The 26,481-nt window shown below is 39.7% G+C and overlaps 1 protein-coding gene across 2 annotated transcripts in view; it reads left to right on the plus strand.

The window, feature by feature from the left end:
* The first annotated feature begins 456 nt into the window (after nucleotides 1-456).
* ZAP70 (zeta chain of T cell receptor associated protein kinase 70) overlaps nucleotides 457-26,481 on the plus strand; it is a 43,323-nt gene continuing 17,298 nt past the window's right edge. The window contains exons 1-3 of one of the 2 annotated variants that reach the window (XM_074205058.1): nucleotides 457-757; nucleotides 1,799-1,875; nucleotides 10,921-11,166. The gene's annotated coding sequence lies outside the window, so the exon portion shown is untranslated. The remainder of the gene's footprint in view (nucleotides 758-1,798; nucleotides 1,876-10,920; nucleotides 11,167-26,481) is intronic. The other variant, XM_074205057.1, reaches the window with a different exon arrangement.

Raw genomic sequence — 26,481 nt, forward strand, 5'->3', positions numbered from 1 at the left:
TAACACAGATCTAAACAGTAGTTCTTAATCTGGGCTTTGTGTTCTTGGCTTTGGAAAAATCTTTTTAGAACTGAACTTTGATATAATTGTTTTCCTATTTCATTTTATGTAATTAAAAACATGATTCTAGGAAGGGGTCTGAGAAGAGTTTCAGCAGGCCTTGCTAAAGGGGACCAGAACATAAAAAAGGTTAGAAATGATTGTCCTAGACTCAAAAGAACTGACTCTTGGTGAATGTCCTTGTGCCAGTCACTTCCCCTTGTTTTGTTGTGTAAAAGGTTCTCTGGAGTCTCTTCTAGCTTTAGAAATAGATTTCTAGAAACCTTCCTTGGAGGTAGTGAGGCAGCCTCTGGACGTGGAACCCACAAAGTCCTGCCTACCCCCAACTTGAAGATTTTCCTCTAAACACAGCAGTTTGTGACTTTGACGTAACCTTCAAAGGCCTAGTCGTTCCCTCCACATCTAGGTGGGTGGTTTTCTCTTTCTGTCGTCTTTTCTTTCCTGTCTTTGTATCAAGGAAATAGGTCTCATTTTAGTGAAACCAGTCATCAAGCAGATTCGTTGAGAGAGGGTGAGAGAGGTAGGGGCAGTGGTGACTGGGTCTAGACCCTGTCCCCTGACCATCTTCCCACCCAGAGGCCCTGGCACTTAGGGTGGCCTTTTCTTCAATGGAATTGACCCTCCAAGAGACTGGAAAAAACTGACGGAAGCAAGGAAACCTGGTACCCTAGAGCTAGATTCTCCAGAACCTCCACAGGTAAGCCTTTTCCTGAATTCTTTGCAGGCCTCTGTCTTAGGCTGATATGGGTAGGGGTGATCTGGGAGTTAGGAAAGAGGAAGCCCATACCACAAACCATGGTGGTGATTCCCTCTTCCCACAGCTCAGGGGATCCTGTCTCAGCCTTGAATCACTCAGCCTCATGGTTCCCAGGCAGGAAAGAGAAAGAAACATTGGGCAATATCCAGCGTTTTGGGGAAGGGGGGAGTATCATTTCTAGGGACCAGAATTCCCCAGCGCAGAGTATCAGAGTGATGGTCCAGGAATTACTCTAACTCTTTGTGTAGGGTAAATGGGGATGATGGGGAGTGGTGGAGGAACAGTTAAACCATGGGGGCGGGGTTAGGTGAATTTAAGGGATAGATTTAAGAAATAGTCAGACCAGGGGATAAAGGCATCATTAAGCTAGTTGTGTTAAAGTGACAGTCGAACCATTAGGTCACAAGGTTGTCAGACTGGCGATTTCAGGCTAGGTTGCTGGAAAATGGTCACAGTCTAGAAGTTCTTGGCCTTGGGAGAGGGTCTGAGGATAAGAAGATGGTTAGACTGTGGAGTCAAAGGAATAGTGAAGACTGGAGATTGGAGCATAGACAATTTAGGTGCCTTAAACTGGGGGTGATTTTATGTAGTCATATTGGGAAGGGAATAATGAGGGGATATTTAAAGAATAGAACAGTCTGGAGAATCTAGGGTGGTCAGATGGAGGGGTCAGAGTATTTTTAGACTAAGGGTTCAGGAGACTATCACAATGGGGTTTCAAAAATAAGTTAGATGTGGGAATTTAGGATATGGTTAGACTAAGGAGTTGGGTTGGGATCAGGAGACAGACATGTCAGAATGCCCATACTAGGGAGCTGAGGGGTAATCAGACTCAATGAGTCAGAGGGATAATCAGAAAGAAGGGGGGTATGCTTAAGCTGGGATTTGAAAGGACAGTAGGCCCAGGAGGGGTATCAGGACATTTGAAACAAGACAGGACCCTGAATGAATTAGTTTCTGACTTCCCACCTTTATATTTAGGACCATTTCTCTTAGTGGAAAGGATCTGGAGATCCCCTTCCCCCCTTATCAGTTCTGCTCCAATTAGACACCATCAAGTAAGTAATTTCTCTGCGCCAAATTGACCTCCTTTAGGGGTGTAAAGGGTGCATGTTGGGCCAGTTAGTGATGATAGTATTGATGAATACAGATTATTTGGGGGACAGGGAGGAGTAATGTCCAATCGTGATGACAACATTGAGACCATTTCACCCAGGTAAGAATGAAGGTGCTAAAAGTTTACACTGGGTACTTGAACTAATAACCAGATCTAGGAACTAAGGAAAGCCTTGGATAGTATTTTTATAGACCATTGGCTGGAAGGAGATGAGTCTGGACCAGCGATGATCCCTTCTCCCTCTATATGAATGAAAGCTGTGCTTTTTCTTTTTCTTTTTTAATTTTTTTTAAAAATTTTATTTAAGGCAATGGGGTTAAGTGACTTGCCAAAAGTCACACAGCTAGGCAATTATTAAATGTTTGAGGTCAAATTTGAACTCAAGTCCTCCTGACTCCAGGGCTGATGCTCTATCCACTATGCCACTTAGCTGCACTGCCCCCCCCCCAAAGCAGTGCTTTTTCCTCAGTTTCTAGGTCTGTTCTGCATCTCTGGAATGGACTTTTGCATTCCTTAGTTTTCCCCTCCATCTCTTCTTCCTCTTTCCTCTCATAATAATCCATAAGGAGGAAAAGGATTAATAGATTTTCTCAGAGTACAAAATAAGCAAGTTAAAAATGTGCAGAAATTCTTCTGGAACATATATTAGATTTTAAGTTCCTTCAAGATAGGAATTGTCTTTATTCTGTATCTGAAGCACTTATCACAGCGGCTGGCACATATTAGCTATGTAATTGATTGATAAAGATAGATATCTCTTCACAGAACAATAGTTAAGGCAGAAATGTGGCCAATATTGGTCGAATGGAGCCTATGAAAAGCCTAAAATCTAAGAGGGGAATCAAAGGGAGCTTTATGGGTAACATCCATGTGACCTTATATTGACAAATAAGCTTTGAACAAATGACCAAGTAGAGCATATTTGTTTGATGAAATGGAGGGATTTATGGTAGTAATGTAGGACCAGGTCACTGCTCCCAGAAATCACAGAAAAGTTAGACTTAGGTAAATGATAGATCTATAGATAGACAGGGAAAGTAAGGAGGGGAGGTGGTGGAGGGGGAGCAGAGCAGATAGGTAGCTGGAATAAAGTAGACATGTATCACTGATGTATTGATGAAATATAAATGCAAAGCAGTAAGATATCCCTGCTCTGCCTTCAAGGAGATTCTATTCTAATAAGAGAAGACAATACATAAAGAATAACTAGAAAAGGAAAGGGGGGACAAGGGAGAATGTCATGGCTGGGAACTACCTGGAGGCCTAGCTCAGAACAAGATAAGGAAAAAGTTCACTTATTAGAGTCCAGCTTCACTTATGCAAGGAAATAATAGAAACTTCCCAACGTTTCACTATAAGTTGCAGATTAAGAACTGTTGAGAACCTGGAAAGAGAGACAGGATCAGGTAGTCAAAATTATATACCAGAAGCTCTCTATCCTTTGTATACCAAAATACCATATTATATACAGATCCCAAAATATCTTTGAGAATTCAATGAATAAGCTATCGAAAATAGAAAATTATGCTGAGAAAACATCTTTCTTTTATTATGAATTGTTTAGGATATGACCCAATATCTTATGCTATGTCTTTGATTGATTCAAGGAGAAGTACAGGTCCTATTCTTCATTTCCTATTGTTTGATTTCATCTAAAAGTCTGTTCACCTAATTAAAGATAACTTACAAAAAAAGAAAAAGACAAAATTTATGTATATTAAAATGTCTCGTTGTCAACAGGAAGCTGACCTTCTACCTGTGAGACACCAGCTATCTCTCTTCCCCCCACCACATACAGACATTACAAAAATGTTTATTATATGAATCTATATCTATATGTATAGAACTATGTCTGGTACCTCATCAGTTAGAACACATAATATGGTATATATATATATATATGTATATATGCATAAATGTATACCCATATCTCTCCATGTATATAGTAGGGATGAAAAGGTAGAGCATTACTCCAGGTATGAGTCAGTACAAAATTGCAGAGGTAGAAAATGGAGGATAGTGTGTAAAGAATGTAAATAAGTCTTATATAAGTGAATAAGAGTCAGGAGATGAGGATACTTGGAGATTTTGAAACCAGGAAACTTAAAGGATTATATATAGGGTTTTGAAAGAGGGGAGATTTCCAAGAGGCCAGTGAAGGGTAAAGTGATTAAAGGTCTCTATGAGAATGAAGAATAGCTTTAAAAGGAGTAAGGCCCAGGGAGAGATGAAATGACAAGAATTTAGAATTCTGATAGAACAATTTCAGAATTCTTTAAATATGGAACATTTTACAATTTTGATCTGGAGCAATGCTAATATTCTCCATGCATTCCAAGTGTAGTATCTATGCTGAAATGAGCACTATTTCAGAGTTTTTTATTTAGGAGGTAGAACATTTGTAGGTGGTGGTGAGGTTATTGAAAGAGATTAGAATAAGTTAATAAATACAAGAGTTATCATTTATATGAGAGTTTTCTTTGGGGGGTGTCTTTTAAAATTTTTTTTAATATTTATTTTTTTCTCAAGTACATGTATAAGCAATTTTAACTTTTTTTCAAATCTTGAGTTCCAAATTTTCTCCCTACTGCTATCCTCTCATTGAAAAGGCAAGAAATTTGACATGTTTATACATGTGTAGTCATGCAGAATATATTTCCATGTAAGTTATTCTGTGAAAGAAAACAGACCAAAAAATCCTCAAAGAGAAAAAAAGAAAATAAAGAAAAAGGATCTTTTGTGTGTATTCAGAATCCACCAGTTCTTTCTCTGGAGATTGACAGCACCTTTCATCAATGGTTCCTTCAGAATTGTCCAAGCCACAATTGTCTTGGATTATTATATTGCTGGGAATAGCTTAATTATTTAAAGGAGATCATCATACAATATTGTTACTGTATACAATGTTCTCCTAGTTCTATTCATTTTACTTTGAATCAGTTCATGTAAGTCTTTCCATGTTTTTCTGAGAGAATCCTGCTCAACATTTGTTAAAGCACAATAGCATTCCACCACAATCATATACAAAAATTTATTGTCATTTTAAAATTGATGGACTTTCCTTCAATTCCAATTCTTTGCTACCACTAAAAGAGCTGCTCTAAATATTTTTGTGTACATAGGTCTTTTTCTTTTTGTTTTTTATTTGATATACAGACCCAGTAGTGGCATTGTTTGTTTAACAAGTATACATAGTTTTATAACCCTTTGGACATAATTCCAAATTGTTCTCCAAATGGTTGAATCAGTATACAATTTTGTCAATAGTGCATTAATATTTTAATTTTTCCCCATTCCCTCCAAAATTTGTTATTTTCTTTTTTCTGTCATATTAGCTAATCTGACAGATGTGAGAGGTAACAGTTTATGATTTGCACTTCACTCATCAATAGTGATTTAGAGTATTTTTTTCATATGATTATAGATAGCTTTGATTACTTTGTCTGAATACTGTTCATATCTTTTGACCATTTATCAATTGAGGAATGGCTCTTATTTCTATAAATTTGACTTACTTTTATATATGTTTGAAAAACAAAGTCTATCTCAGAGAAACTCACTGTAAAATTTTTTTTTCTCAATTGGGGTTACTTCTCCTACTCTCTCTTCCTTTACCCTGTCCACACTCAAAAGTGTTTTATTTCGAACTTTTATCTTCCCGAAACTGCCCTCCCTTCTATCAGCTCCCTCCCCTTCTCTTATCCCTTTTCCTTCAGATTTTCCATTATAGTAAGATAGATTTCTTCACCCAACCTTCTTTGAGCTATTTTCTAAGAGAGTTAGGTTCATGTGCTTTCCTCCCAGTTCTTCCCCCCCCCCAGTTTCCCTTCCATTTCTTTTAAGTCTCTTTTATATCAGATAATGTATCCCATTCTATCTCTCCCTTCCCCTCTCCCAGTACATTCTTCTTTTTCATCTTAATTTTATTTTTTTAGTTAATCATACCACCATACTCAACTCATACCTCTCTTTTCTGTCTTTGTATACTCCTAACTGTCCAAATAATGAAAATAATATTTTGAATTATAAATATCATTTTCCCATAAAGGAATATTCAAACTTTTTTGAATCACATGGTTTTTCTTTCCTTTCTTGTGCTTTTTTTGCAAATTATATTTGAAAGTCATATTTTGCTGTGCTTTTTCTTTTTCCTTTTTAATTTGGTCTTTATATTAAGAATTGAAAGTTCTTAGTTTATTGAATGTCCATTTTCCCCTTTGAAAGATTATATTCAATTTTACTAAGTAGACAATTCTTAGTTATCATCTAGCTCCTTTGCCTTCCAGAATATCATATTTCAGATCTTCTTATCTTTTAATGTAAATGCTATTAAATTTTGTGTTATCCCAATTTGTGACTCCATGATATCTTTTTTGATTTTTTTTTTTTTTTTGGTTGTTGGCAGTATATTCTCCTTGATCTGGGAAGTCTGAAATTTGACTATAATATTCCTGGGAGTTTTTGTTTTGGAATCTCTTTCAGGAGGTGACCAGCAGATTCTTTCAATTTCTCTTTTATTCTCTGGTTCTGGAATATCAAGGCAATTCCTTGGTAATTTCTTGAAAAATGTCATCTAGGCTTTCTTTTTTTAGTTTTTTTTTGTTTGTTTTTGTTTTGTTTTTGCAAGGCAATGGGCTTAAGTGGCTTTCCCAAGGCCATACAGTTAGGTAATTATTAAGTGTCTGAGGACGGATTTGAACTCAGGTACTCCTGAATCCAGGGCCAGGGCTCTATCTACTGTGCCACCTAGCTGCCCCCCTTTTTTTAATTAGTTAATTTATTTATTTAGAATTTTACAATTCCTCCCTCCCAATTTCACCCCCCCACCCCCATAGAAGGCAGTCTGTTAGTTCTTACGTTGTTTCCATGGTAGACATTGATCTAAATTGAATGTGATGAGAGAGAAATCATATCCTTAAGGAAGAAAAATAAAGTATAAGAGATAGCAAAATTACATAATAATAGTTTTTTCCCCTAAATTAAAGTTAATAGTCTTTGGTCTTTGGTCAAACTCCACAATTCTTTCTCTGGATACAGATGGTATTCTCCATCACAGATACCCCAAAATTGTCCCTGATTGTTGCACTGATGGAATGAGCAAGTCCATTGAAGCTGATCATCACCCCCCCATGTTGCTGTTAGGGTGTACAGTGTTTTTCTGGTTCTGCTCATCTCACTCAACATCAGTTCATGCAGATCCTTCCATGCTTCCCTGAATTCCCATACCTCTTGGTTTCTAATAAAATAATAGTGTTCCATCACACACAAAAACTACAGTTTATTAAGCCATTCCCTAAATGATGGACATTCACTCGATTTCCAATTCTTTGCCACCACAAACAGGGCTGCTATGAATATTTTTGTACAAGTGATGTTTTTACCCTTTTTCATAACCTCTTCAGTATATAGACCCAAATAGTGGTATTACTGGATCAAAAGGTATGCACATTTTTTGTTGCCCTTTGGGCGTAATTCCAAATTGCTCTCCAGGAAGGCTGGATGAGTTCACAGCTCCTCCAACAATGTATTACCAGTTGTTTTTCCAATGAGATATTTCCTATTTTCTTCTGTCTTTTCATTCATTTGATGTTATTTGTTTGTTTTTTGATGTCCCATAAAGTCATTAACTTCCAATTGCTTAATTCTAACTTTTAAGAAATTATTTTCATTTAAAAAATTATTTATTTAAGGCAATGAGGTTAAGTGACTTACCCAAGGTCACATAGACAGGCAATTATTCAGTGTCTAAGGCTACATTTGAACTCAGGTATTCCTGACTCCAGGACTGGTGCTCTATCCTTTTCCCCACCTAGCTTCCCTGGAATTATTTTCTTTAGTGAGCTTTTGTACTTTCTTTTCCCATTTGACCATTTCATTTTTTTAAAGGAGTTTTTCACTTCAGTGAATTTTTGTATATCATTTTGATCAATTCTGCTTTTCAAGGCATTCTTCTCTTCATTGGATTTTTTTGTGCCTCTTTTATCATTCAACCTATTATGTTTTTTAAAGTGTTGTTCTCTTCAATGTTTTTGGGAACCTTCTAGGCTGTTTACTTTTTCTTGCATTTTTTTGTTCCCTTCCTGTTTTTCTTCCCAGTTTTTCCCTCTACCTCTCTACCTTGATTTAAAAAATCTTTTTAAAGTTTTTTGATGACCTGAGACAAATTCATATTTTTCTTGAGGCTTTGGATGAAGAAATTTTTACTTTGTTGTCTTCTGAGTGTGTGTTTTGTTCTTCCTTGTCACCATAATGATTTTTATATGATCAGATTTTTTTTCTGTTTTTTTTTTGCTCATTTTCCAGACTATTTCTTGACTTTTAACTCTATGCTAAAAGGTAGCTCTCATTTCCAAGTGGAGGGGGCATTGTCTCAAGTTTCAGACTTTTGGTGTAGCTGTTTTCAGAGGTAATTCTGGGGACTTATAAGTTTTTAGTTATACCAGGGTATTATGATCTAGGAAGAAGGGTGTTTATTATTCTCCTGCACAGTACACTAGTTTTCAACCCTACTACTGTGACCAGGGTTTCTCTTCCCCTGAGGCCTCAAACTGCTGTGCTAATGCTCTTCCTCACACTGGGACTAAGACCTAGACCTGTGACTCAAATCCAAGAACAAGCAATGCAACTGAGTCCTGTTCCTGGAGTCAACAAAGGGATCCCTGTAAATCTCCTTCTGACCCATTGTCCAATCTTCTTACTATCTGTGGGTTGAGGGATCTGAAAACCACTGCTGACACTGATTCAGTGGCCTGAGGCTTGCTGGGGCTGGTCTGCTCTGCGGCCTCTGCTGGACTCTGTTTTCTCACGTTCGCGCTGATTTTCTAAGTTGTATTGGGATGGAAAATTGTTTTACTTCATAATTTTTGAGGGTTCTGCTATTCCAGAATTTGTTTAGAGTTAAAATTTTTGGAGGGGTTTGGGGGAGAGTTCAGGTGAGTCCCTGCCTTTACTCCATCATCTTGGCTCTTCCTTCCCGGGAAGATATTTTATTTTTATATTATTTCTTATTTGAGTCTCACAAAAATCCTGTGAGGTAGATACTACAGCTGGTATCATTCCCACTTTACAAATGAGAAAATTAAGTCTCAGAGAGGTAAAATAATTGTTACCATTATCACATAGCCATTAACTGTCAGTTTTCAGTTGTGTTCAACTCTTTGTGACCCCTTGGATCATATCATACTAATACTGAACTTGGGGTCTTTCAGACAAAAATACTAGAATGGCTTGCCAATTTCTTTTCTGGTAGATTAAGGCGAATAGAGGTTAAGTATTCAGGATCATACAGTTAGTAAGTACCAGTACCAGAAGTCACATTTGAACTCAGGTCTTCCTGACTCCAGGCCTTGAACTCTATCCACTTAATTGTTAGAAGCAATATTTAAATCGTGGTTTCTTTCACCTCCAAGTCTAGCACACTTCCCAATACACTATATTAAGCCTTCAGAATGGGATTCCTCTAGTTTTCTAGGCCTTCTCTAGGGTTTCTGAGCCTCCTGATGGAGTATAATATAATGGAGAGAATGCTGAATTTGGCCGGGGAGCTAGAGTTTGAATTCTGGTTTGGCTACTTCTTAGGTATTTGATTTCTTTGGGCTTTAGTTTCCTTTTCCTTTAAAATAAGAGAGTTGGATTAGATGATCTTCAAGATCTCTTTCAACTCTAAATCTATGACAAAATGGTCTCTTTCTTGTGCCCCTTCTCATGCCTCCCAACCCCCAAATGTCTTATCTATGAAATCCCATTCCCTCCAGAAACCAATGTTGACCATGGCTCCAGATCCTGCCGCTTCATTTTACTAGGATCCTGGAGCATTTTATAGGACCAGGGGATCCCCAAGTTCTCTGTTTTTCCCCAATCCTAGTTGGGTACAGGAAAAAAAAAACCCCAAACCCCTTGGTCTTTTTTTCAGCTTTCCCACCCTGGTCCTTTTCCCAGTCTCTGATCAAGCTTTTAGATTCAGGAAATAGTCAAATCATCAAATGGAACCAAGCCAGATTAATGTTGGAGCCTCAGAGAAAGGCTGGCCCTTACCCTCAGACTGACAGCCTGGAAGATTCAAAAGTCCCTCCTTCCATCCCTTTTCGTCTTCAGTCACATTTAAAAAAAAAAGTTGTTAAGTTCTGTTCTCTTTCTTCAGAGTTGGTCTCCCCCCAAGCTTGGGCCTGGGACAACTCAAATATATCATCAACATCCCAGCTCCATAAACAAAGCCTTTGTAACTCATTTCTTTTCCAATCCGGAGGACAGAGTCCCCCCCCTTTTTTCCCTGGTTGTCCCTTCCTTTTATGAGGCATCAACAGCTTGAGGTCAGCTGGAGGTCTGGACCATGGCTCCTTTCCTCTTCTTTGCCTAGGGACCAGACTTTTTTCAGTCTCGGGGACTGACAGACACATAGATTCCCTTTCCATAGCTTTTTCCCACACTGCATCGATCTAATTCTGTTCATCTAGCATTATTATATGCCTATTATGTGGTTCAATGGGAGGATGTTGGATTTGAAGTCAGAGGACCTAGGCTTGAATCCCAGATCTGTAATTTTACTATCTGTGTGATATTGAACCCCTCTGGGGCTTGGTTCGTTCATCCATAAAATGGGGTGGTCAGCCTGGGTGCTCTCTGAGATTCTTTTTTTTTTTAGCTCTAATTCTATCATCCTGTAACTCAATTAATCAAAAAAAGTTTAATTAAGCACAGACCGCTAATTAAATACGTACTCTGGGCCTGTTCTGGCTGCTGGAAATACAAAGACCAAAAAGTAAAATAGTCTCTACCTTCAAGGAGTTCACACTCTACTGGAGGGAGACAACATGGATACCTATAAGTAGATACAAAATAATACGAGGGAATTTCAAAGTTGGAGCAGGAAGGTGGTACCGTGGATAGATAGTGTTGAATTTGGAGTCAGGAAAATTCATCTTCCTGAGTCTCTGATGCTTAGTAGCTTTGTGACCCTTGACAAGTCCCTTAACCCTATTTGCTTTAGTTTTCTCATCTGTAAAATGAGCTGGTGAAGGAAATGGCAAGCCACCCGATGGGGTCACAAAAAGACTGGGAAATTTTGGAATCACCTGAAAATACAAAGATCCAGAGGGGATAAGGCCTCTGACTTCATTGCTACAAAGAATCCCTGACCTCTACCAATGGAAGCTTTCTCTGCAATAGTCTTTAGAGAGTGGCCCAGAGTCAAGGAGTCAAAGTAACAAACAATTAAGCATCGATTATGTGCAAGGTAAGGTTTGGTGATTTATCAGTTTTCATGGGTTCAATTTTTTTTTTTTTTTAGGTTTTTGCAAGGCAAACGGGGTTAAGTGGCTTGCCCAAGGGCACGCAGCTAGGTAATTATTTAGTGTCTGAGGCTGGACTTGAACCCAGGTACTCCTGACTCCAGGGCCAGTGCTTTATCCACTGCACCACCTAGCTGCCCCAATGGGTTCAATTTTCATCTGGATTCTGGTGCTTCCTAGATCTACTTTCTCAGCTCTCATTTCCCAACTTCTAGTCTTGCATCTGCATCTGCCTACTGGCCATTGTGAATCAGATGACCCACAGACAGCTTAAACTCAATATATCCCAAGCTGAACTCATTTTCTTTTCTTCATGCCATGATTTCTTCCAAACTTCCTCGAGGCTACCACTATTCTTCTAGCTACCCAGTCCACACACTCTCTCATCCTTTTCCCATATCCAATCTGTTTCCTTTGGTATTTCCACCTCCCTGACCCAGGTTCTCATCATCTTAGAGGCAGCTATGTTTCTCAGCAGATAGAGGGCTGGGTCTGGAGTCTGGAAAACCTGAGTTCAAATTCAGTTTCAGACACTTATAAGCTTTGTGAACTTGAAAATAATCGCTTAACCTCAATTTCCTTAACTGTAAAATGGAGATGATAATAGCATGTCCCTCCCAGGGTTGTTCTGAGGATCAAATAAGATAATGTTTGTGCTTTGTCAAGATTAAAACACTGTATATTGCTAGCTATAATTACCTCATGGTTGGATTACTGCAAATAGTCATTGGTTCATTCCCCTGTCCCAAGTCTCTTTCCACTCAGCTGCCAAAGTGATTTTCCTTACAGTGCAGATCTGACCATGTCACCCCCTTATTTATTGTACTCCAGTGGCTTTCTATTTCCTCCTGGATCAAAGAAAAAAATCCTCAGTGTGATGTTCAAAGCCTTTCTTAATCTGATCTCTTCCTCCCTTTCCAGTCTTCTTGTACTTTACCCTCCATGTTCCTATTTACCATGTGATGCAATGATACTTGCCTCCCTGGCTTCCTTGAAGTCTCAGCGAAAAACTTACCTTCCTTATTAAAACCTTTCCTGCTTCTCCTTAAAGTTGGCACCTGCTCTCTGTTGATTATGTTCACTTTATCCTTAGGATCTTTTTGTGTGTTCTCAGGACTGACACATAGTAGGTGCTTAATAAATGCTCATTGATGAATTGAAAAAGACCTAGAGCATGGAGATGTTAAGTGACCTGCTCAAGGGTAACAAATGGGATTTGCATCCAAGTCTTCATGGATTTAGGCTGGGTTCTTCTATTCACTTCATTCTTCCTGACTATCCAAAATAATATAAGGCAATTTTGGTGTGTGGGGTTTTGAGGTGGGGAAGCAGGGGAAGCACTAGCAGCTAGGGAGTCTGGGAAAACTTCATGGGTGATTTGGGGTACAAATGCAAAAACAAAATAGTTCCCATCCTCAAGGAATGTACATTTTATTTCCCTGGTTTTGAGACAGTGAGGGATTGGAGGGGGTGCAGGGGAAGGGGATGCTGGCTACCAGCTTGAGAGACCAATTGTTAGATTTTCATTTACATGAGCATTTACATCTCCAAATACTACAAGTCTTGTTGCTTGACTGAACTTTAAAAAGTGAATGGGAAGGGGACAACTAGGTGAACAGTGGATAGAGCACCAGCCCTGGAATTAGGAAGACCTGAGTTCAAATCCAGCCTCAGACACTTAATACTTAGTTGTGTGACCTTGGGCAAGTCATTTAACCCCATTGCCTTGGAAAAATAAAAAAAGTGAATGGGGAAAATATTAAATATATAGACTAAACTTAAGTGTACCCCACTTTTTGAAGAGCTGGTTGTTAAGAGTTGTTAAGGTTGTTAAAACTCTCCTCTCTCACTCTTGCCCCTCCTACTCACCCCCCCATCTCTTCTACCCCTATTTGGATATACTTTCTCTAAACTTCTCCTGACTGATTCTCTCAGCAACATTTCTATATTGTTCCTAGGTATCAGAGCAGCCTGATTTTTTTCCACCCTCTCTTTCACTAATTGGGACACCTGGGTCCTTTCTTTCATCTTTGTTCTAGAGTTGCTGCTCATTCTTCCCTGCTTGGTGGGTCTCTTTTTCTCTTAATACTGAACTATACCCTTTGACCTGTTCAAAGAGTTAAAGAATCAGAATCTTAGAGACAAAAGGAACTAGGTGCAATGGAACTTTCTTTCAAAATTTCCAACAAATGGTCCTTTAGCTTCATCCTGAGGATCTTTAGTGATCTGGAACATAACCCAACTCAACTTAACAATATTTATTAATCACTGACTGTATACATGATCCTATGCTAAGTTCTGAGGCTACAAAGAGGAAAAAGAAATGATTCCTGCTCTCAAGGAGCTAACTTTCTACTATGGGCTACATCAAAAAAACACAAAAAATAAACAGAAGGCAATTTGAAGAAGAGGAGATTGCTGACAACTGTGGAAAAAGGAGAATGCTTCTTGTAAATGGTTAAGCTTTAAATGACTCAACAAACCAATCAATCAGTATGTATTGCACACTTCCTATAAACTAGATGTGGGTAGATAGGTGGCATAGTCAATAAACTACTAGACCCAGAATCAGGAAGACTCATCTTCTTCAGTTTAAATTTGGCTTCAGACACTTAACTAACTTGGCAAGTACTTACAGGCAAGACACTCAAGCCTGCTTGCCTCAGTTTCCCCATCTGTAAAAGGAGCTAGAGAAGGTAATGGCAAACAACTCCAGCGTCTTTGCCCGTAATACCCCAAATGGAGTCATGAAAAGTCAGATGTAACGATAACAACAAATATATTAGATAAAAAAATAAGGGTTCTGAGAGGCTAGCAGGCAGGTATTGTATTTCAAACATGGGAAGAGTTAACAATCATCGAGTATTTTTAAAGTGTTGAGTATTTATTAGGCTAATGCTTGATATAGCCTAATTTGGATGGAACACAAGGTGTGCAAGGGAGCTTAATTTGAAATAAGACTGGAGAGGCTGGTTGAAGCCAGATTGTAGAGGGCATTGAATGCCAGGATAGAAGTTTATATCTAATATTAAAGACCACTGAAGCTTTTTCAAAGATGGAGTCATGTAGAATATCCATGTTCAAACGACAGAAGAAAGTGGATAAGTGATCTAGCAAAGAAGACTGAGAGAAAAATGAAGAGAGGTAGAAACAGAAGTAAATGAGAGAGAGTACTGCCATGGAAATTAAGGGAGGAGGAGATGGCCATCATTATGAACAGATGCAGGGAGGAGCTGAGAAAGGACCATTGGATATAGCAAAAATAGTTTAGATAGTTTAGAGGGATTTGGAAACGAGACTGCAAAATGAGAGTGAATGAGATAGTAAGCAGTAGGTGAGGCATTGTAAGCAGCAACTGTAAACATATTCTCTAAAAGCTCGGCAATAAAAGGGAAAAGGAGAGCCCAAAGGGATGGTTGAGTCAAATTAAGGTTGTTGCTGTTTTAATATAAATTTATTTATAATTTTTCCACCTACATGCAAAGATAGTTTTCAACATTATTTTTTTTGTTAAGATTTTGAGTTCCATATTTTTCTTCCTCTCTTTTTACCCCTCCTTCCCTTGACAGTGAGTAATTTGATATGAATTATACATGTATAATATTAGATTTTTTGTAAAGGTTTTTCTGTATGAAGAAGTCAATCAGAGAAGAATAAAAGAATTGAGAAAGATATCACTGCCTCTGGAGTCAGAGGCCCTAGGTTCAAATCCTATCTGTTACCTTGGGCAAGTCACTCAACCTCCCTTTCCTCAGTTTTCTTTGTATGTAAAATGAGAGGGTTAGACTAAATGGTCTCTAAGGTTCTTTCTGGTTTAACTTTGATTTCTGTGTAGCAATGAGGGTTGAATTGAGTTCACATGACTAGAACTTTTAGTGGACTGAGTCATCACAGCTCAACAGCATAGGATGGAGGCATGAGAGGTGTTTTGCTGACATGTAGTCAGGCAGACTCCTGAGTTCAAATCTTGCCTTAGACACTTAATAGCTATGCCACCCTGAGCAAGTAACTCAGCTTCCCTGTGCCTCAGTTTCTTTTTTATCTTTAATTCAAGGAGTTTGGACACCAAAGATTTTTTTCAGCTTTAAATCTATAGTCTTGTAGATAAAGAACATTGGAGGACCACAGGGGTCACCCAGGGTTTTGAGCAAAGTGTGAGTGGTGCTGGGACAAGGAGGATTCAGGAGTAGAAAAATAAGATATATATTTTATATGGGATATTTATATAAAATATATGTTTTATATGAGAGCATTCTTCACAAATATTGCCTCATTTGATCCTTGCACTAACCCTTGCACTAACTAGATGCTATGATTACCCCTACTGAGACAACTGAGGCAAATAGATGTTAAGTGACATGAAGTTTATTTTTGGAGGAGAGATTTGAAATGAGGTATTTCTGATCCCAGGTCCAGCACTGTCTACTGAGCCCCAATGTATAGCTGAACTAGTCAACTCTAGGGTCAAGTCTGTGAAATGAGAGACAAGTGAAACCATAATAGGGGTGCAGTGACCACAGAGAAACTGAGTCCTTTGGAAGTCTCCATTATGTCACAGAATAGTTGTAATGGGGTAAGTAAGAGGGAGAGATAGACTAATGGGAGGATGTGGCCAGAGAAGGAAATTTCAGAGTTTAGGATCAGGAAGGTGGCACAGTTATGTGTCCTAGCAATGATAATCCCAGTGGGTGACTGACATGGAATGAAGATATGGGTCATAGAAAAATGATGTGGGAGGATGAGATCTTCAAGGGATCACCAATGTGCATATTAATGTCACTTAATATAAGGATCAGGGGGGTGGCTAGGTGGCACAGTGGATAGAGCACTGACCCTGAAGTGAGGAGTACCTGAGTTCAAATCCGATCTCAGACACTTAATAATTACCTAGCTGTGTGGCCTTGGGCAAGCCACTTAACCCCATTTGCCTTGCAAAAACCTAAAAAAAAAAATAAGGCTCAAAGGCTTGTAGGCTACATATTGATGTCCTTGAGAAAGGAGGTCAAGTAATCTCAGGTCTAGTGGGAAAGAATAATTACTGACAGGTACAGATTTTATACTAATATTTATGCTGACGTTTATAGCTATAAGATTTGTCATTTGATTCTTACAGCAATGCAGTAAGAGAGGTGTTATTAACTAAACTTACTTTACACAGGAGGAAACTGAGACTGAGAGGTTAAGTGATTTGCCCGGAGTTACACAGCTAGAAAGTGTAGGATTCAAACTCAGGTCTTGATTCTAAATCTAGTATTCTACTCACTGTACCACAAAGATGCCCAGGGTTGGGCTGACTGGTATAAACGTTAAATGAGATACACTTGGATGTGGCTTCCTAAGGGTGATACAAATTTCTATCAATGGGGGATTACTGAGTGATGGTGGCAGAAGGAGGATCAAGGAGAGTGATCAAGGAGGAGAGAACATATCTTTTCCTATTCTTGGCATAATTTATGGAGAGGCAGGACAGAAGGATCACACAGCTTAGGGATAAGGGTAGTTAGGACCTGAGTGTCTTCAGGAGAAAGTTTCTATGGGTTTCAACGAGTGATAAAACATGGGGAAGATGTAAGAGGAAGAGGTCTAGAATAAAGGGTAGTTGACTATTGACGGAGGACAATGAAGGTTATGGACTAAACAAGGGAATGGCAGGGCTGGATGGGGATGAGAGAACAGAGGATGGTAGCAGCAAATAAGGATTTTTCACTTCAGCAGATAGTATAACTCTACTCACTTGCCTTAGGGTGTCAGTCTCTATGGAAATCCATGAACCAGCATAGGGAAGTGTGGGAGGATAAAAGGAAAGGAGTGTTGTTTCTCTATACTACAGACCACCAAACCAGCCGGCAGAAATGAATGCCTTCCTAAAATAGGCACAGAAGCAAAATGGAACAGTTGCTCATGGTGAGGTGGAAAGAACATTGAATTTGGAACAATTTGTGAAAGTTGCAATGAGATCAATTTAGACTCAGTGATGGGAAAAATTTCCCAAGGATTCCAAATGTGGAATGAGCTGCTCTTAGAGTTGGTGGATTCTTTCTCCTTGGAGCTCTTTAAACTGAGGCAGACAACCATGAGTTAGATGAGAAGGGAGATTCCTCAGGGCAGGGCTTGGACAAGATGGTGACTGAAATCCTTTTTAACTCCCAAGTTCAGTGATTTTGTGATTCAGGGGGCTTGGGTTTGAATTCTTCACCTGTTATTTACTATCTGTATACTTTTGGACAAGTCACAGTACCTTCACCTATCTAAGGGAGGGATTTAGCTTCACCTTAATGTAGTCACAGATGGTCCAGATAGTTGTGGTCTTGGGGATAACTCATTTACGCATTAAAACTTAATCCTGGGCGGCTAGGTGGTGCAGTGGATAAAGCACCAGCCCTGGAGTCAGGAGTACCTGGGTTCAAGTGCAGCCTCAGACACTTAATATTTACCTAGCTGTGTGGCCTTGGGCAAGCCACTTAACCTTGTTTGCCTTGCAAAAAAAAAGCCCACCTAAAAAACAAACAAAAAAACCCCCTTAATCCTATCCTTCATTTGGCTGATGCTAAGGAGGAGTCTCTTATATTTTACACAGTAATTGCAAATTAACTTTCAGGTGAGTGAGGAGGAGATAGTCAGTACTAGCTGCTGAAGCTATCTGGAAAGTCTAAGGCAAGAAGTAATTTCTGAGCTAAATTTGAAGAGCCTTAGGGATATTAAAAAGTGGAGATGTGGAGGTCAGTGCAAAGGCATGGAGAATGTAGATGGAATGAGGGACAGTATGTAAGCAAGACTGGTGGTCCATAGAGGACACAATGGAAAGTCAGTCAAGCATTAATCATTTATTATTTCCTGCAGCTAGGTGGTGCAGTGGAGAGAGTGCCTAGCTGAGTCCAAATTCTACCTCTTATATTTACTGGGGTGGTGAAAGAGCTTAGAATGCCAAATAGAGGATTTTGATCCTAGAGGCATTAGGAAGCCACTGGAATTTCTTGAGCAGAGGAGTGACATGGTCAGATTTGTGTTTGAGGATTATAATTTTGTAAACTGTATGGCAAGGGGATTGGAAAGAAGATAGAGACTAGAGACACAGAGATCAAGCGAGCAGGCTATTGGAACAGTGTAGGCAAAAGTTAGTGAGGGTCTGAACTAGGATAGAAGTTCTGTGTCTGTGCAGAAAAGGAGAAGAATGAAATATAGTGGAAATAAAATCATCAAAACTTGGTAACTAATTGGATGTATGGAATGATAGTACTTTCAATAAAAACCGGAAAGTTCAGAAAAACGAATGCGTTTGGGAGAAGAGAGTGTGTTCTGCTTTGGATATGTTGACTTGGCTTGGAAATGCCTAACTAATGAGAGTGATGATGAGAGCTAGGCCTGGATTTATAGATGTGGGAGTTCTTTGCCTTGAGTTCATAATTGAACTTAGGGGAGCTGATGAGGTCACCATATGAGAGAATAAAGAAAGGAAATGAGAAGAGGACTCAGGACAGAGCCTTAGGAGACACACAAAATTAGGGGGTAGGGCCCAGATGATCTTTGAAGTCTGAGAAGGAATACCCACGCACGTAGGAGAACTAAGTGTTAACAGGGTCATAAAAACTTAGAGAGGAGAGAGTATGTACTGAAGGAAGAGAACAGTCAAGTATCAGATACATCAAAGATGTCAAGAAGAATGAAGACTGAGAAACTCTGCTTGTATTTTATAATTAAGAATTATTGGTAGTCCAAATGTGTTCCAAAGTATAGGTGAAAGGTTAGGAAATTTACTTCATGGAAGAGGTGGTGGACTATGGGTGTAGATCAGTAAATAAACTCTCAACTTGATTAAAGAGTTGATTCGTTTTACTGAATTTTTTTTATCCTTTGCTTTTTAAACACTTTTTTTTTTAATTACAAAGGATGATTTGTTAGGTCAGGGAAAGAGAGGGAAACATATTTGGAAATAAAGTTGTTGTAAAGCTAAAAGATGGAAAAAAAAATTTTACAAGATGATTGGTGACTTTGGAAAGAAAAATTTCAGTTGAATGATGGGGATGGCAACTAGACCACAGGGGGTTGTGAAGTGAGTGAGAGTAGAGGAAGCAGAAACCACAAGTGTAGATTGCATTTTTTTTTAGGAGGAGTGTGAAAGGAAGGAGAAATATATGGGTGAGTAGTTGAGTCAAGTGAGGGCTTTTTAAGACCTGTTAGGAACTCGGCATTTTGGGGGGTAGTCATCAGAGATGGAGCCAACAGATAGCAAATGAAGAAACATCAGAGATGGGCACAATTTAAGGGTGGGGAGGGGGAATGCAATTTTAGGGTACAGGTAGAAGAATTGCCCTCACTTTACTTATTTGTAAAATTATGTCTTGACCTAGCTCTCTCAGATCTTGGTTAATTCTAAATGATCAGGACATTATAGAATCCTGTAGCTCAACCTTCTCATTTTATATAGATGGGAAAACCGCACCAGAGAGTTCTCAAAGGCAGACTTATGCCTTGGTTTTTGGTAAATATTTAAGCAAAATCTAAACACTACAAAATCCTTTGCTTTCCTCTTAAGAGTTAACATTTTTGAAAAGTCAATTGGGAGAAACAGTCAAGAATAATATTTCATAATAATAGCTCACATACAAACATCCTTCCTGTCTACTTATGGTCAGTATCACCTCCCTCCTTCCTGACCACAGATCAGTAAAAAGCAGCCCTGTGGTGTGAGGTGTATGTTTGTGTCTGTATAAACTTAGCCCAAGGCAGGGTCCAAATGGAAATTCTCTGCCCAGTGTTGCCACCATTTGAGTACTTTTTTGCCCCTGTCAGCTAGAGGAACAGGAAGAGGGTTCTGCCTTCCCCAGACACTGTCCTCAGTCTCCTCCCTGGCCCCAATGGTTTGATGGAACCCAGCTGGCCTGGAGGTGAGGCAGGCTGGAAAGGAGGAGTCAAATTATCCGAGCTGAACCAAGCTCCGTAATGAAGCTTTGTACCTATAACCTATTCTGGGAATAAGTCAGACAGTTGTAGACTCGGAGGTACCCGGAGGCTGGCTGTCCGGGACTAGTTGTGAAGAACTTTGCCTGCTTCCAGCCCACCCCAACCCCTCCTTAGCCCAGCCAGCTGTTTCTGGTTAAACATTTGCTGCAGGCCTGTAGGCCCAGCTCACTCTGGAACCATTTCCCAGAAGGCAAAGGCAGAATGAAGCAAGCAAATATTGGGATAACTGCCTGTCCCCCTCAGCCCTGCTCCCCACCCTGTGTCTGCCTCTCCTGCCCCAACAGCTGTTATCATGGCTCCCCATCATGACATGATGTCCAAAGGGCCTTGGACAAACCATTCCCAGGACCTTAGTTACTCCACTTATTGTATCCCAGGGACATGCTCACCCCAGTTCCCCCCTCTCTTCTTCTCCCCAACAAAAGGTCTCAACCTTTTGGGAGCAAGCTCAACAGATTCTCTGGCTGCTAAGAGTTTCATTTCAGTTCTGTTTCAAGGTCAGATTGGGAGACCAAAACATCAGTTCTCAAAGTGCTGCTGCTCTCTTGTAAGTAAGCAGGGCATAACTGGAATTCCCCTTGTGCATTCCTGCCTCCCGAGTTCAGCTGGCGCCTCTCCCCCTGGACCCCTCCCACCCACACCCCTGAGGAAGCTGCCAGAAGCACAGGACAAGAACCAGACTGGTGGGGGTTTGTCAGACTCCTATAGACTACATACAATGTCAGAGCTGGGGGTGAACTTAGAATACAGAATGTTAGAAATGGAAAGGAACTTATAAGATGGATCATAGAGTATCAGAGATGTGCGCTGGTAGAACATAAAACAAAGAATCTGAGCTGGGGGATGGAGGGGCGGATCCTTAGAAAATGTATGGCAGAGTTGGAAGGGGCCTTTAGAACATTAAGAACACCTTGTTCAGGCGTGGCTAGGTGACGCAGTGGATAGAGCACAGGCCCCTGGAGTCAGGAGTACCTGGGTTCAAAATCGGTCTCAGACACTTAATAATTACCTAGCTGTGTGGTCTTGGGCAAGCCACTTAACCCCATTTGCCTTGCAAAAAAAAAACCAAACTTAAAAAGAACACCTTGTTCAACCCTTTCATTTTACAGATGGACAACTAAGGCCCAGAGAAGCAGAGTGACTTGCCTAAGGTCATATAGCAAAACAGTAAAATCTGATCTAGAACCTAGGCTTCTTGATGACCTGGCCTGGGATTCTTTTCATTAAATCAGATTGTCTCTACATGCTTTCAGTGAAGAGTGTTAAGGTTGGGTCCTCTCATTTAGGACTCCCTCATTCCTCTGCCATTTTTATTGTTTTTGCTTTTTATTTTTGCAAAATAAGAAGTGACTTGCCCAAGGTCACACAGCTAGGTAATTATTAAGTGTCCAAGGCTGAATTTGAACTCAGGTCCTCCTGACTTTAGGGCCCATGCTGTATCTACTGTGCCACCTGGGTGCCCCTCCTCTGCCATTTTTAGAGGCAGTGCCAAGTAATAGAAACCATCTTGAATTTGGAGTCCTTCTGTGACCTTGAAACAAACACATCATTACTCTGGGACTCTTTCATTTGTAAATTAATAGTAATAATATAACCCTTATATTATCTACCTCCCCTGGGTTTTGAAGAGGAAGGTACTTTATAAATGGGATTCATTCTGCCTAAAACCAGGAGGTTTGTACCAATTAATCTCAAAAGTCTCTACCCTCTCTGAATCCATGAGCTACTCAGATGAGAACACCTAGCTTGGGAGTTCTGGGGTAGGATGGGCTGAGGAAGTCTCATGGTGATCAGAGATAGGTAGGACTGGGCCCTGGACCTAGCTAGACCCTTGGAAGGGATTAGATCTTGCCTTTGCAGTCTAATTCAGTTCTATAAACATTTTCTGTGCTTATTAAGATACTGTGCTAAGAGTTGGGGACTCAAGAAGAAAAAAAAGACAAAAGCATGGTGCCTGCCCATAAGGAGGGGAAAAAACATGTAAATAATTGTGTGCATACAAGATAGATATATCATATATATGACATATGTAATAATTATAGATATTAGATGAAAGGTAAAGCATTAATGTAGAATAATCTGTAAAGGTAAGTTAGAAATACAAACCCAAGGGGTAGCTAGGTGGTGCAGTGGATAGAGCACAGGCCTTGGAGTCAGGAGTACATGGGTTCAAATCCAGTCTCAGACATTTAATAATGACCTAGCTGTGTGGCCTTGGGTAAGCCACTTAACCCCACTGCCTTGAAAAATCTAAAAAAAAAAAAAAAAGAAAAAAAGAAATACAAACCCCCCAAACTAGGACAATCCCTACATTCAAGGAGCTTACATTCTACTGAATTTAGGTGAATACAAAGTAGATACAGGGAAATACAAAGTAATTCAACAAGAATGAGGTGGTACCAGGAAAGGCTCCTCCAGATCTATCAAGATGGCACTAGCATGTCCATGGGTTCAGAAAAACATTGATTTTTAGAGCTGGAAGTAGTCTCAGAAGCCATTGAGTTCAGCATTTTCATTTTCTATGAAGAAAGCTAAAGATTTTAAGAGGTACAGGAGAGGAAGGAGGAGGAGAATATTTCAGATCCAGGCAAGGAGAAAGAAATACATGAGATGGCTTGAGGTGAGGCAGGACCACTAGTAGACCAGTTTGGTTGGGACAGAAAGTCCACGAAGGGTAGTCTATGCAATTAAACTAGAAAGGTTTGTGGAAGTAAAATTGCGATGGATTTCATTCTTGTTTTTTTTTTCCTGTCTTCGTAAAATATTTTTTTAGGCTTCTATTATCCCTCCCTTCTACATTCTGTCTTCCCAACCCCAACCCGAAACAATATAAATGAAAGTGAAGACCTTCCTAACAAACATAAATAGTCCAGAAAAACAATTTCACATTGGTCACATCCAGATTAACGCCTTCCTCTGAATGCTTAATTCTACAGCCTCTCTGGCACATATACTTTATCCCCCCTCTTCTAGAAATCTGGTTTCATCACAGAGAGTCTTTTTAAGACTTTTAAAGAAGAGACTACAAGAATGTCACATTGTCCTCCTAGTTCTGCTCACTTTACCTGGCTTTGGTTCCTGTAATTCTTCTCAGTTCCCTCTGAAAAAGTCCATTTTGTCATTTCAGATGGTGTAATGATATTCCATTGCATCCATTAGCCACAACTCGTTTGGCTATTTTCCAGTCGATGGGCACCTCTTAGGTCCAGTTCTTTGCTTTCACAAAAAGAGCTGCTATAAATATTTTTGTACCTATGGGGTTCTTTACTTTTTTTCTTAGACCTCCTTGGAGTAAAAATCAAGTAGTGGTATTGTTGTGACAATGGGTATGCTGATTATATAATCGGGCAGGGTAATAGTTTTATGGAAATTTTCTTTTCTTTCTTTTTTTTTTAGATTTTTGGCAAGGCAATGGGGTTAAGTGACTTGCCCAAGGTCACCCAGTTAGGTAATTATTAAGTGTCTGAGGTCAAATTTGAACTCAGGTCCTCTTGACTCCAGGGTTGGTGCTATGGAAATTTTCAGTGATCAACTGAAGATTTTGAATTTTACCTTAGAAGCAATCGGAAACTACAGAACTTTTTTTTATTTTTTTATTTTTTATGAGTTTTTTTTGCAAGGCAAATGGGGTTAAGTGGCTTGCCCAAGGCCACACAGCTAGGTAATTATTAAGTGTCTGAGACCAGATTTGAACCCAGGTACTCCTGACTCCAGGGCCGGTGCTTTATCCACTATGCCACCTAGCCACCCCTGCAGAACATTTTTAAGGCAGGAAGTGAAGAGATCAAATCTGTGTTTTAGTAATATCCATTTACTATTTATGGAGACAAAGTGATAAGGAGAGAGGCTGGAAATAGAGGAACCAACCCTAACTAAAATCTCCTAGGTGAGAGATGATGAGACCTTGAACTAAAGATGTCTATAAAAGTGGAGAGAAGGGAACAAATGTAACATAAAGTTAGAAGGCTGAAATAGCAAAACTTGGGTAACTGATTAAGTAAGAGATCATAGATTTGAAGCTGGAAAGGACCTTTGGGGTCATTTATTCCAATCTCCTCATTTTGCATATGAGGAAACTGAGGCCCATGAAGACTTGTATATGAGAAATAAATGACAATTCTTGGGCACTCTTTCCACAGCACTATGGAAGATTCTAGAGAAAGGGGAGGAAATACATTTGTAGATTTTGAGCCAATGAAAAAACTCTTGTCAAGCTAATGCAGGGGTCCCTGATAGGCATTCTGGTTGGCAGTATGAGAACTTGACAAAATGGGCATAGGAGAAAAAGCTGAAAGGGGCATCAGCCAATGGAGAGAACCCAGGTCCTCCTGACTCCAGGGCCAGTGCTCTACCTAGCCGCTCCTTACTGGGGACACTTTAATAGGTATCATATGTGAAGACAGTCTATAAAGTAAGTCAACTACAAGTCTAGAGGTAAAATGCAGGATTAAGATTTGTATTCCTAGTTTTCCTTGGCTCTGTTTAATCCCTAGGAATAGACAAGGTCTTCTATTTTTACTCTCCTGGCTGAGCAAAGCCCCATCTCTCTCCTACCTTCTATGTCTTGAGTCATTTCCATGATTCTCTCTTGGCCTAGTTCCTCCCTTTCTCTTAGTGAGCTTGCCCTTCTATCCCCCAACTCCACAAGGTTCTCTCTTGTCTACTCAACTGTGATACTGAATCCCCAAACAAAGGAATTCTTCAGGATTGGAGGTGGGAGTGAGGAAGATAAGGATAGCATTACCCAACAGATTACAGGCTGGTGCCTGAACTTGAACTCCCAAACCCAACCAGTCCTAGGATATTAGGTTTGATCTTCAAGGGGCCTCTGAGGTTATCTAGTCTGTGGCTTGTAGAATGTATAGCAACCACACCCTGGTACAACCGTCATGGCAGGTGGGTTAAACTAGGCTAAAGATAATTAACAGGCCTCAAACCCATTGATGATTTATGGGAATGACTACCCCAAGCATATGAAGCCATTACCTAGCGCAGGGTTGGGTAACTTTTTTTGCCAAGATTTTTTTTTAATATTTATAACATCATTTGTGGGTCATTCAATATTATCGACATAAAAATTAGCCTGCTGTATTTGGTCAAACATTTAATTAATTCACCCCTAAAAAGCTCCTAGATTTATTGAATTTTGAATTGTGCCTGTGGTTGCTGTGGCAGCAATAGATTAAATGATTTCCTGGACCTTATAAGGTCTGTTAGTTGGACATTCCCCACCCCTGCCCTAGAGGAATGGGTAGATGAGACAATTTGTTCCAATGACCAAAACGGCCGCTGAAGTAAGTGTTCTGGATGGAATTTAGAGTTTGGTCAGACATGGAAGATGCCAAGGTCATTCACAGTATCTTGGGCCATTACCAGCTGTCTTGATTTTTGTCTTGCCATCAGACCTTGATGACTCTGGAAGAGAAAGTAAGGCTGATGACTTTTCATAACTGCCACATTTAAATCCATTTCATTCAAGTCAAGACATCACCCCATAATGCCATCGGTCCTCTTCCTAAATGAAGAATCAGCAGCAACAACAAGAGCCCAACCCCCTCTTTTTACAGAAGAAGAGACTGGGGTCTAGAGAGGCAAAGTGACTTCCTGGCTTACACAGTTCCTTAGGTGCAGAGCTGGGACTGGAATCTTGGATAATTATTGAATTACTCTTCACGTCTAGCCTGCTGCAACCTAGTGTCTGGTCCTCTTCATCCAGTAGCTTTTGGTGCTCAGAGTCAGAGAATATGTGGAATGAAGTGGGAAGGTCAAAATTCCAGCCTCCAAAGCTATTAAATTTTAAACCTTCTTAGTGTCCTAGATTCCTAGTGAAAACAATGGGTCCCTTTGCAAACTTTTTTTTTTTTTGCTGAGGGAATTGGGGTTAAGTGACTAGACTAGGGTCACACAGCTAGTAAGTGTCAAGTATTTGAAACTGTGCATTTCAAATACATAAAGTTAAATGCATGGAATTATAAAGGAAACCAATTATGCTGAAATATAGTTAAAAAATTTTTTTTCAAAGTGCATAGACCCCAGGTTGAGAACCCCTCAAATCAAGAAATTATTCAATCAGTTAATGTTTTTTTAAAATTGCCACACATATGCAGAATGGGTTCTCTGGGACTGGAGTGGAGCAAGGTGGAGCAGATACAGAGTTTAGAAGAAAGAGGTGAGTCACAGAAGTAAATTATAAAAAAAGATTCATTTGGAACCAGGAAGCCTGGGTCCAAATTTCAGCTCCTCTACCAGGTGGGTGATTTAATGAGAAAATATATGTCAAACATTAAAAGTGCTATATG

Source organism: Macrotis lagotis, chromosome X (assembly GCF_037893015.1).
Source record: "Macrotis lagotis isolate mMagLag1 chromosome X, bilby.v1.9.chrom.fasta, whole genome shotgun sequence".
Lineage (NCBI taxonomy): Eukaryota > Metazoa > Chordata > Mammalia > Peramelemorphia > Peramelidae > Macrotis > Macrotis lagotis.